The sequence below is a fragment of the Callithrix jacchus genome, chromosome 9 (assembly GCF_049354715.1).
Source record: "Callithrix jacchus isolate 240 chromosome 9, calJac240_pri, whole genome shotgun sequence".
Lineage (NCBI taxonomy): Eukaryota > Metazoa > Chordata > Mammalia > Primates > Cebidae > Callithrix > Callithrix jacchus.
Window position 1 is genome coordinate 115,680,297 of NC_133510.1, and position 13,039 is coordinate 115,693,335.

The 13,039-nt window shown below is 41.0% G+C and overlaps 1 protein-coding gene across 9 annotated transcripts in view; it reads left to right on the forward strand.

Moving 5' to 3' along the window:
* Window positions 1-13,039, forward strand: part of RPH3A (rabphilin 3A) — a 341,396-nt gene that overhangs the window by 142,501 nt on the left and 185,856 nt on the right. The window lies entirely within an intron of this gene.

A 13,039-nucleotide genomic window follows, 5' to 3' on the forward strand; every position in this document is an offset into this window, starting at 1 on the left:
AGATCTGGATCCTATAAAGAATGCTATAGATAGGAAAATAAATAAAACTCTATGACAGATTTGAGTTTTACTCTCATTTACTGGAGTTCAGGCATACAAGACACAGAGAAGGGAAATAAACAGCAATTATATAAGGTTTCTGTCAAAAAAAAATTCTTTAATTTTATGGCAAAACAACCACCAAACCCTTAAATTCTTACTGTCTTAAAATGCGGCTCCCTTTGATGGGTGTGGAGGCAAGGTGACATCAGTGATTTTCTTTTGATTTTTAAAAACAGACCTAATAGAACATCTGCACCAGGTGTTTAAAAAGCGAGCTGTTTAGGTACATGACCACTCCTACTTCCAGTAAATGCTTTTAATAATAAAAATACCTATTTAAATATATTAATTCTTGGCTGGGAGAAGTGGCTCATGACTGTAATCCCAGCTCTTTGAAAGGCTGAGGTGAGAGGATTGCTTGAAGTCAGGAGTTTGAGACCAGCCTGGGTAACAAAGTGAGACCCTGTCTCTATAAAAAAATAAAAAATTAGCCAGGGTTAGTGATGTGTGTCTGTAGTTCCAGCTACTCAGGAGGCTGAGGTGGGAGGATCACTTGAGCCTGGGAGTTCAAGGTTGAAGTGAGTCATCCTCATATCACCACACCCCAGCCTGGGCGACAGAGTGAAACCCTGTCTCCAAACAACAACAACAAAACAACAACAACAACAACAACAACAACAACAACAACAAAATTACTCTTGTGTCAGGTGCTGTGCATGCTATACATTGTTTATTTATTTCACAACTATTTATGAAGCACCTACTGTGTGCCAGGCACTGTGCTATATACCGGTGATTTGAATGTGGGATCTGGGACATCCGAAAAAATGCTGTTTAAACCAAGCTTGTAGGTTGCAGGTGGGTCATTCCAACCAAAAAACCAGGGATAGTAGAGAATCTTCCCAGCAGACAACACAGCAAGCACAAAGGTTCATTTAATCCTCACAATCGAGTGGCTGCGGGGTGCTGGAGGCTCCGCTGCACCCTGGCCTGCTGGCACGGCCACCCTGCTGATGCCTTAAATTAAAAGAAAGAAATCCTCACAATAACACAGTGGGAGGCTGATTATCCCCCCACTTTACAGAGGAGGAAACTGAGGCTCAGATGTGTTTAATGTTTGTCCAAGGCCACAAACCAACCCAAAGGTGCAGCTTTCTCCTTTTGTAGCTTCCCCAGGTCCTGTGTTCATGGATGATTGTCTTTCCTGACTGTGGTTTTAGCACTGCAAGTCCAACATCCTGGAACCAAGTTCTTCCTGGGCAAACTGGGACTGTTGATTATCTTTGGTTGAAATGTTCTGCTGAGATCAAGCCAAGGAGCGTAGGAGGTGCGGTTTGAAGCTTGCAGGAGGAGAGAAGTCAGGAGGCTGCTCCCTGTACCTCATAAAGTCCCCAGGCAGTCATTCCATGATCCAAAGCCACAGCACTCTGGCCTCTGCTAGTTGCCTTTCAGGTCCAATTGTATTTGTAGTGTCATGACACGTCCTTAAGGTCCCAGAGGCTAAAAGCAAGAGCTTCCCTAGTGTGCGTAGTCTCCACTTGTACATAACAAATAAGATAGTTTTGCCTGGAGCTTAACATACAGAAGAGAATACAAAGCCAATCCAGGTCCAGTCAGCAGAAAGGTATGTAAAAAAGTTTTTAAAAATTACATATTATGTCTCCACAATGGGCTGCCTGATGATTCAAAAATATTTCTTAAAAACCCTTCCCCAGAACCAAAGACAAAAACCACATGATTATCTCAATTGATGTAGAGAAGGCCTTTGACAAAATTCAACAGCCCTTTATGCTAAAAACCCTCAATAAACTAGGTACTGATGGAACATATTTCAAAATAATAAAAGCTATTTATGACAAACCAACAACCAATATCATACTGAATGGGCAAAAACTGGAAGCATTCCCTTTGAAATCCGGCACTAGACAAGGATGCCCTCTCTCACCACTCCTATTCAATATAGTACTGGAAGTTCTAGCCAGAGCAATCAGGCAAGAAAAAGAAATATAGGGTATTCAAATAGGAAAAGAAGGAAGTCAAATTGTCTCTATTTGCAGACAACACGATTGTATATCTACAAGACTCCATCGTCTCAGCCCAAAATCTCCTGAAACTGATAAGCAACTTCAGCAAAGTCTCAGGATACAAAATCAATGTGCAAAAATCACAAGCATTCCTATACACCAATAACAGACTTAAAGAGAGCCAAATCAAGAATGAACTGTCATTCACAATTGCTACAAAGAGAATAAAATACCTAGGAATACAACTAACAAGGAACTTTGTAAAGGACCTCTTCAAGGAGAACTACAAACCACTGTGAAATAAGAAATGACACAAACAGATGGAGAAACATTCCATGTTCATGGTTAGGAAGAATCAATTTCATAAAAATGGCCATACTGCCCAAAGTAATTTACAGATTCAACGCTATCCCCATCAAGCTACCAATGACCTTCTTCACAGAACTGGGAAAGAAAACCACCTTAAACTTCATGTGGAACCAAAAGAAAGCCCACATAGCCAAGTCAATTCTAAGCAAAAAGAACAAAGCGGGAGGCATCACACTACTGGACTTAAACTATACTACAAGGCTACAGTAATCAAAACAGCATGGTACTGGTACCAAAACAGAGATATAGACCAATGGAACAGGACAGAGGCCTCAGAGGCAACACAACATATCTACAACCATCCGATCATTGACAAAACCTGGCAAAAACAAGCAATGGGGAAAGGATTCCCTGTTTAATAAATGGTGTTGGGAAAACTGGCTAGCTATGTGTAGAAAGCAGAAACTGGACCCCTTCTTGACACCTTACACTAAAATTAACTCCAGATGGATTAAAGACTTAAACATAAGACCTAACACCATAAAAACCCTAGAAGGAAATCTAGGCAAAACCATTCAGGACATAGGAGTAGGCAAGGACTTCATGACCAAAACACCAAAAACATTGGCAACAAAAGCCAAAATAGACAAATGGGACCTAATCAAACTCCACAGCTTCTGCACGGCAAAAGACACAGTCATTAGACTGAATCGGCAACCGACAGAATGGAAAAAATTTTTTTGCAGTTTACCCATCTGACAAAGGGCTGATATCCAGAATATACGAAGAACTAAAACAGATTTACAAGAAAAAAACAAGCCCATTCAAAAGTGGGCAAAGGATATGAACAGACACTTTACAAAAGAAGACCACATGAGGCCAACAAACATATGAGAAAATGCTCATCGTCACTGGTCATCAGAGAGATGCAAATCAAAACTACATTGAGATACCATCTCATGCCAGTTAGAATGGCGATCATTAAAAAATCTGGAGACAACAGATGCTGGAGAGGATGTGGAGAAATAGGAACACTTTTACACTGTTGGTGGGAGTGTAAATTAATTCAACCATTGTGGAGGACAGTGTGGTGATTCCTCAAGGACCTAGAAATAGAAATTCCATTTGACCCAGCAATCCCATTACTGGGTATATATCCAAAGGATTGTAAATTGTTCTACTATAAGGATACATGCACACGAATGTTCACTGCAGCACAGTTTACAATAGCAAAGACCTGGAACCAACCCAAATGCCCATCAATGATAGACTGAACAGGGAAAATGTGGCACATATACACCATGGAATATTATGCAGCCATCATAAACGATGAGTTTGTGTCCTTTGTAGGGACATGCATGAACCTGGAAACCATCATTCTCAGCAAACTGACACAAGAACAGAAAATCAAACACTGCATGTTCTCACTCATAGGCGGGTGTTGAACAATGAGATCACATGGACATAGGGAGGGGAGCATCACACACTGGGGTCTGTCGGGGGAAATAGGGGAGGGATAGTGGGGGGAGGGGAGTTGGGGAGAGATAGCATGGGGAGAAATGCCAGATATAGGTGAAGGGGAGGAAGGCAGCAAATCACACTGCCATGTGTGTACCTATGCAACAATCTTGCATGTTCTTCACAAGTACCCCAAAACCTAAAATGCAAAAAAAAACCCCTTCCCTTTCTCTTCTGTTTCTGTGTATTTTTTGAATAAACTCTTTCTTTCTGCCTCTCTCTCTTCCTTTCATACATAAGTCTCTTATGTAACACAGCACCTAGCACATAGTAGGTACTTAATCAACATTTGTTGAATGAATAAGTGAATGAAACATGTCTGTAGGCACTTCTGACATGCAATAAATTAGCTGAATGCTGTCTCAAGTTTAGAATAACTCCAAGCAGGCAGCAACAACTATTCTTTCTTTGATCAAAAACAGCATTTGGGAGAATTCAGATCAATTTTAGGGTAGCCAGATCCTCCTACCATAATATTTCTCTCTTGATTATGTCTGTACATACCCTGCATCTGAATCACTCAAGGTGCTTGTTAAATACAGTTCTTAGGCTCATTCCTGGACCTATTGAGTTAGATCTGGGGCAGGGGCAGGAATTTGCATCTCTAATAAGCCCCCAGAGTGTTTCTTACGCATACCCAAATTGCCCTATATAAGCATAGTTTGTTCACTTTGATCATCTGTGCTGCAATCCTGGGGCTCCCTCCTCCTTTCTGCTGAAAGTTTGTTTGTTTCTTCCTTAAAGCCATAAGAAGAAGAAAAAATGGAGCACATCTCTTTGGGGACAACTTTTAGTTGAAAAGAATTGTGAAAAAGTTGAAATGATAGCAATGCAATATAATTTTCTCATTCTTCCTCTGTTCCTGCCGTGTGTTGCATTAATCAACATAGAATTTTTAGAGGGCGTATAAGATAACGGAATTTACTCAAGTACTTCGGAAATGAGTGGCTTGTTTCATACTTCTAATAAAGCTTTCCTTGTGGTTGTAAAGGCCAAGATTTGCCTCACTGGACTTCAGGTTTTTAATGCTACTCTAGGCATCTCATTGGGTGAGCTCTGTTATCCACCGCAGGTAGCAGGAGTGAAAACCCATGCTGCTTGCTGGGGAGAATGCTGCATCTGTCCACTTTTGTTGCAATCCCTTTTTCCCTGTTCTCTGTACATTTTAGTTCTTAGGTTAATTACGGTTCTGTCATCTGATTGCTCTATTTAATTGGAGTTAAAGAAAACACACACGCATGCATGCATGCAATCCACCCAGACCAACATTTCCTATTCTTAATTATTCATAACTAAGATTATTAGAAAGGTTGATTTGGATGAATTGATGCATTGTAGATCTAGATTCTGTTATGAACATAGGAAACTGTCCCTTTGTAGGTCAAAATATGGTCTAATATTGGAATTTCTTGTGTTTCAATCTAGTAGAAACCACATAAATTGTCCAGATGTCTATTTTTAAATTGTTATTTTAAATATACAAAATATTCAGACATAAAAGGTGTCAAGAATAATATGATGTACACCCATGTACTCATCATCCAGTAGCATCATCAGATGCCACTGAAACAATTATAGCCCTGTCCCCAATCACACGTCCCTCATGCCCCCATCAGAGATAGCCTGCATTCTGAATTTGGTGCTTATTGGTCCCATAGTTTTGTGTGTGTGTGTGTGTATATATATACACACACACACACACATACACACACACACATGCATATATATACACACACACACACACACACACACACACACACACATACATATTTTCAGGTCTGCATGTGCAAGCCTGGAGCCTGAAGTTCTGAAATCCTGCTTGCCTTGGCTGATGTCTCCCACCCCCTGCCTGTATTCTCCATTGTCCCTGATTGCTTCCCAGACAAGCCCCTCACCCAACCCTGCCATCTTAACTGAACTTGTGCTCATGTATATCCTTGCCCCTACCTCCCACCACTGTAACTGATCTTATTCTGCAACACTCCCGTCCCCCAAAAAACTACCCAAACTTATAAAACCAACTCCTATCCCACTGCTCTTTGCTAATGCCCTTTTTGGCCTTAGCCCACCTACACCCAGGTGAACAAACAGCCATGTTGCTCACACAAAGACTGTTTGGAAGGTCTCTTCATTCAAAGCACACGTTTTTCAACATATGTATGTTTTGTTTTGTTTTTGAGACAGGGTCTTGCTGTGTTGCCCAGACAGGAGTGCAGTGGTGCGATCACAGCTCACTGCAAACTCAAACTCCTGGGCTCATGTGATCCTCCATCTCAGCCTCCTCAGTTTCCCCATCTGTAAAATGAGTATAATAAGAGGGTCCCCCTCGTGGGGTAACATGAGGCCTGGGGGTAGTTGACACATGAAGTGTTTAGCAGAGGTTCTGGTCTCTAGCAAGTGCTCAGCTGGGACTGTGCACCACCATACCCAGCTCACTTTTTCTTATTTCTTTTTAGAGACAGGATCTCACCATATTGCCCAGGCTGGTCTTGAATTCCTGGGCTCAAGGGATCCTCATGCCTTGGCCTCTCAAAGTGCTGGGATTATAGGCATGAGTCACCACACCTGGCATGTATTTATATATGTGTGTGTGTGTGTGTATATGTGTGTATATATGTGTGTGTGTGATATGTGTGTATATATGTGTGTGTATATGTGTGTGTATATGTGTGTATATGTGTGTATATATATGTGTGTGTATATGTGTGTATATATGTGTGTATATATATGTGTGTGTATATGTGTGTATATATGTGTGTGTATATGTGTGTATATATATGTGTGTGTATATATATGTGTGTGTATATGTGTGTATATATATGTGTGTGTGTATGTGTGTATATATGTGTGTGTGTATATATATGTGTGTGTATATGCGTGTATATATGTGTGTATATGTGTGTATATATGTGTGTGTATATGTGTGTATATATGTGTGTATATATATGTGTGTATATATGTGTGTGTATGTGTGTATATATGTGTGTGTGTGTATATACACACACACACATAAAACCTACTGTATATACCTATTGTCTTGCATATTCCTTTATTTAAATGATGAAGTATACTTATTCTTCTTCAACTAGCTTTTTTCACTAAACATCATGGTCGAGACTCATTTATGTTGATCTGTGTCTCTCTAGTTCAATGTTATTTTCCAAAACCAAGTAGCTGAAAGGATTTGTAGTAAAATCAACAGTGCATGGAAAAGAAAGCACATTTCTCTTTTACAATCTTTTCCCCAACCATCAAGCCAAGCTTGTTTCAGTCCATATTTTTGGAAAATATTTGTATTGAGAGAGATTACACAAGATTTGCAGGGGAAAAAAAAGCAGCCTAACAATAAACAATGGAGCTGTGTTGCTGTTTTGAGACTCATGCTCTTGCCAGAGTAAGATAATTTCTTGGTACAAAGTCAGAAAAAAGTCCCACCAGCTGGCAGTGTCTGGCATATGGTGGCTGTTCAATAAATATTTGCTGCATGAATAAATTAAAGGGGGGGAGGCTCCCAATTTGAAAGCACTCAAGGGATGGTGTAAGTTAGATCTGAGCTAAGATCAGTTTTGGTCTTCGTTTCGAATTAGCTGTTGTTACAGGAGGGGCAGGAGGCTTGGATGAGAAATGAGAAAATTGAATTCCTGAGACAAGGCAGCTCGCTTCAGGGCTGAAACGTGGGTTCAGATTCTGACGTTTATTAGGTGATCATGGGCAAGTTACCTAATCTCACTGTGTGCCTCAGTTTCCCTTCTGTAAAATGGGTGTAATAAGACAGTCCCCCTCATGGGGTAACATGAGGACTATGGGTGGTTGGTATATGAAGTGTTTGACACAGGTTCTGGTCTCTAGTAAGTGCTCAGCAAATGTCATTAAGATTCTGTCCCAGTGTGTCTAGACCGTCGGGTTCGGAAGGCTGGACAGGGCACGAGCAGCATCCTAGGTATTGCAGACCCCTGGGGACAGCCATTCTTTTGGAGGGTGCCTGTATCTGGAAGCTGAATCTCATAGTCACAGCAGTGTATCTTGAGGCAGGGCTTTAAATGTCAAAGAAAGTGGTTTAGGATGTGATTCATGAGGCGAGGAGCTGATGCACACAGGAAGATGTCAGAAGACATACAGGTTACTGTGAAGGACTCGGTGCAGGAGTCAGGGTCCACTCTAATCAAACAGCATCAGCTTGCACAGTCATCAGTGTTAGTGTGCCTATGGGACCCTAACCCACAGTGTTAACCCATAGACGGGGTAAAGCGTTGCTTGCATTTTGGGTCTAGGTCTCTGGATTGTGCGGGGCTGAAGGGAGAGCTGTATTTGCATATTGCTGAATAAGAGGTGTTTGACTGAGTTGCTTGTGAGAAGGTATAAAAGTCCAATTATGTTATTTTCTCAAGTACAGGATTTTCTCTCTCCATCTTTCCTGGACAGTAAAGGGAGCCTTTAAATTAATTCAGGGTGGACTCATAGGTTTTGTCTCATAGCACACTTGGATTGATTGGAATCCATGGAGAAATGGTTGAGGATTTAAGGCCACACTCAGGCTCCGTAGGAAAAGTGCTATGGTTGATTAGCAATGTCTGCCAGAAGGAAAGGCTAGTAATGGAATGCATGCTGCATATCAACCATCCACATATCCATTTAAAGTATAGCAGGTTTATCTTTGCTTCTATACTTTGCTCATGTTTCTTTCTCTTTTTCTAAAATTACTTCCCTTTTCTTCTCTGCTGATCCAAACACTTTTCCTGCATCTCCATCCAATTTAAGTTTCACCTCCTCCAGGAAGCCCTCTCTGATATATCTAATCCACACTGATTTCTCCTTACTCACAATTCTTAGTGTTTATACTATTTAATGAATATTTATATTAACACCGTTTCTCCATCTCTCCATATGCTTTTACCACATGGACCTTCTTTCTGAATTTCAAGCATATGAGGTTTGCTCCTGCCTTAGTACCTTTGAACCAGCTCTTTGCTTTACCGAGAGCACCCTTTCTCCAGGTCTTCATTTGGCTTGCTCCTTCTCATTATTACTTCTCTACTGAAATGCCACCTCCTTGAGGAGTTCTCCCTGAAACCACTCCATATAACCCCCAGATCCTTCTCTATCCTGTCACATTGTTCTATTTTCTTCAAGGTATTTACTGCTGCTTGATAATTTCTTGTTGATTTGTTTGCTTATTTATGGACTGCCTTTTCCTCTGGCCCTCTCCACTCAAACGTAAGCACCGTAAGTGCAGGGACTGTCACTGTTTTCTTCCTTATAATATTCCTAGCACCTACAACAGTGCCTAGCATTTAGAACGTAACCAAATAATAGTTGAATTGATGAAGGTCTTAGGACATTATCTGCATTCTTTTAAGACTTAATTTGTATGTAATGATGAAACTTTTCTTGGCTGCAGATTTTTCTCTTCCCAACTACATGGTGAGCTCACAGCAGGCGGGGACCAGTCATATACCCCTTGGTATTCCAGAGCAGCTGCCATGATGTTAGCAGAAAGGGATCCCCGATCCAGACCCCAAGAGAGGGTTCTTGGATCTTTCTCAAGAAAGAATTCAGGGTGAGCCCATAGAGTAAAGTGAAAGCAAGTTTACTAAGAAAGTAATGGAAAAAAAGAATAGCCTGAGGGCTTCTGGTTGCCCATTTTTATGGTAATTTCTTGATTATATGCTAAACAAGGGGTGGATTTCATGAGTTTTTCTGGGAAAGAGGTGGGCAATTCCTAGAACTGAGGATTCCTCCCATTTTTAGACCATATAGAATAATTTCTTGACATTGCCATGGGATTTATAAACTGTCATGGTGCTGGTGGGAGTGTCTCTCAGCATGCTAATGCATTATAATTTAGCGTATAATGAGCAGTGAGGATGACTAGAGGTTACTTTTGTGGCCATCCTTGTTTTGGCTGGCTTCTTTACCTCATGCTGTTTTATCAGCAAGCTCTTTGTGACCTGTATCTTATGCCGACATCCTGTTTCATCTTATGACTTAGAATGCCTAACCTCCTGGGAAGGCAGCTCAGTAGGTCTCAGCTTTATTTTACCCAGCCTCTTCACAAGATGGAGTCAGTTGGGTTTAAATCCTCTGACAATGGGGTACTCACTAAATATTGTTGAATGACTGAATGAAGAAATAGAGTAGTATCTGCAGTGAGCATCCATTTGTATGAGTTAGGGTACTGGCTTGCCCGCTTTAACAGCGGCAGTCAGAAAGATATAAATTCATTTCTTTCTCACGTGATAGTCTTTAGATACAGGAGGATGGATGCCTCTGCTATCGTCACATATTGCTGCTGTCTCTGGGTTTAAGGCATTGGGTCTAGTTCTGGTTCTCAGGCCAGCAACAAAAACATTCTGTTAAAGACACAAGTTGGAAGGGCACACCTCTCTTTCATCCATGTCTCATTGGCCACACCAAGTCACAGGCCCACATCTAGCTGCAGTGGAGGCTGGGAAATGTAGTCTCTGGCTAGGCAGCTATGTTTCCAGCTAAAACTTTGGATTATTATTGAATAGGGGAGGAAAGATGTTAGGAAACAATTAGCACTCTCTGACATAACAGTTCAATTTGATGAAAATTTATTATATTTTCCGGTGCTAAGCATGGCACTGGACACTCTGGTGAGCATAGGTACACGTTGGGCACATCCCCTGCCCTGTAGGAGTCTGTAGCCTAGTGGCCAAGACAAGCAAGTAACTCTACTTCTTGGAGCTTTGCCTGGAGTAAGAGTTGATTAAATGAATAATACTAACGTCAGTCGTTGAGGACTTACTATGCTGCAAGGCACTTTGTGTTCTTGGTCCCGTTTAATCCTCATAACGATGTAAAATGTAGCTCCATTTTCCAGATGAGGCTCACAGAAGTGTTTTAAGGTATTTTGGATTTGTGGATGGTATAATCAATTGAAGGGCTAGTTTTAATTTGTTTTGTTTTTGTTCATTTCTAAATTTATAGATAGTAAAATTCACTCTTTACAGTACACAGTTCTATGAGTTTTGACAAATGCATGGTGATGTAATCACTACCTCGGTTGAGGTACAGAACCACCACCCCCAGCCCAAATTCTCTCATGCTGCCCATTCTGTCACCCTCAGCCTCTGGCAACCATTGACCTGCTCTTTATTCCTATAGCTTTGCCTTTTCCAGAATGTCATGCACATGGAATATTGTAATATACATTAGGTTGGCGCAAAAGTAATTGTGGTTTTACCGTTACTTTTATTTCTATATATTTTATGTGTTATATATAATATACATGTAATGTATCCCTTTGAATCTGGCTTCTTTCATTTCGTATAATACATTTGAGATACAGCAATGTTGTTGTGTATATTCGGAGTTCATTCCTTTCATTGATCGATAGTATTCCATTGTGGTTTGTTTATCCATTCTCTGGTTGAGGAACATTTTGGTTGTTTTCAGTTTGGGGAAACTATAAATAGAGCAGTTACAAACATTTGTGTACTGGTTTTATGTGAATTTAGGTTTTCATTTCTTATGGGTAATACCAATAAAGAGGATTTTGGGTTTTCATGGTAAACATATGCTTAACTTTGTCATAAATTGCCAGTTTTCCATGGTAGGTGTACCATCTGCATTTTCCCCAGCAATGCATGAGGGTTCTAGTTGCTTTGTGTCCTTGCTAGCTCTTGGTATTGTCATGGTGGTGTTGTTGATAGTCACTTTAATAGGCACATAGGGGCTGGGCACGGTGGCTCAAGCCTGTAATCCCAGCACTTTGGGAGGCTGAGGCAGGTGGATCACGAGGTCAAGAGATCGAGGCCATCCTGGTCAACATGGTGAAACCCCATCTCTACTAAAAATACAAAAAATCAACTGGACATGGTGGCGCGTGCCTGTAATCCCAGCTACTCAGGAGGCTGAGGCAGGAGAATTGCCTGAATCCAGGAGGTGGAGGTTGCGGTGAGCCGAGATCGCACCATTGCACTCCAGCCTGGTAACAAGAGCGAAACTCCATGTAAAAAAAAAAAAATAATAATAATAATAATAAAAATAGGCATATAGTACTGCTCTCAATTTAGAAAGCATTTTGACCCTGCTTTGAAGCATGGCTTTTTTTCTCCTTCTTCAGGAAACATTCATTCTACATAATTCAGCACCAGCTTAGACTCTCACTATCAACTTGAGCCCTTTCCCCTTTGCTATCCACACAGGGAAGGGGAAGGGGGAATTTATTTTTCCTATTAACTGTGCTGGCTAGTGCAGTTCTTAGCTTTCCCAAGGAAGAAACAACTTGAGAAATAAATTTATTCTAGCCCAGAGCCTGAGAAAGATCTGCCTTCAATTAGCCAGCAGTGTATGTTGACCTATTCAAACCAAACAGTTATGACTCAGATTGCATTAAGTTAAAAACATATTTAAATCCATATTTGGATTATGAGAGCAAATGGAATACATCAAGGGCTCCATGCATAAGTAATATTCTGATTTTTTTAAAGGACAAATGTAGATATGGAAAGAAAAATTTTCTTCCCAAGGAATTATGTCTAAAGTCTGTAACAATGATTCCCAAATGGGGGATGGGGGTGGGGGTGGAATGCAAATCAGAGCTGACAGAATTACTTGTGGCTGGGAGTGTTTCACTGCACATGCACACAGACGCTTTCTCCCCAGGAGGATTCTGACCCTTCCATAGGGGAGTGTGGGCCCTTACTTTCAGTTGAGAACTATTGCCATTGTGCCTTGCTGACGGGAGTAGATTGTATCTACTGGCCATGCTGGGGCAGAAAGAAGGCGGAGACTCTTCTCTAACATTGAAATTCAATGCAGGGATGGCAAAGAGAGAAACAAGATGGTAGTACCTATGATTCACTCATTTCAACTTCAGTCAGTTGGTAACATCTGCCTGTAGCTCTGCATAGAGGAAGGGAGTGGCCTCTTCAGGCTTAGAAAGAGAGCAAGAATTGATTGGTGATGTTTGCTGTGGGCACAAACCCAGTGATATGCAGATCTGTACCATGTCTTTGCTGTCCTTGAAATAAGAATCTTCCAAAGATCTTTGCTTTTTTTTTTTCTTCTCACAGAATTAATGATTCCGCCCTAATGTTGGTAAGGTTTCATCTTGGAGATGGTAATATATATGTAATGCTCTGTCTAGTGGTTCTCACCTGGAGGCAGTTTCATCCCCC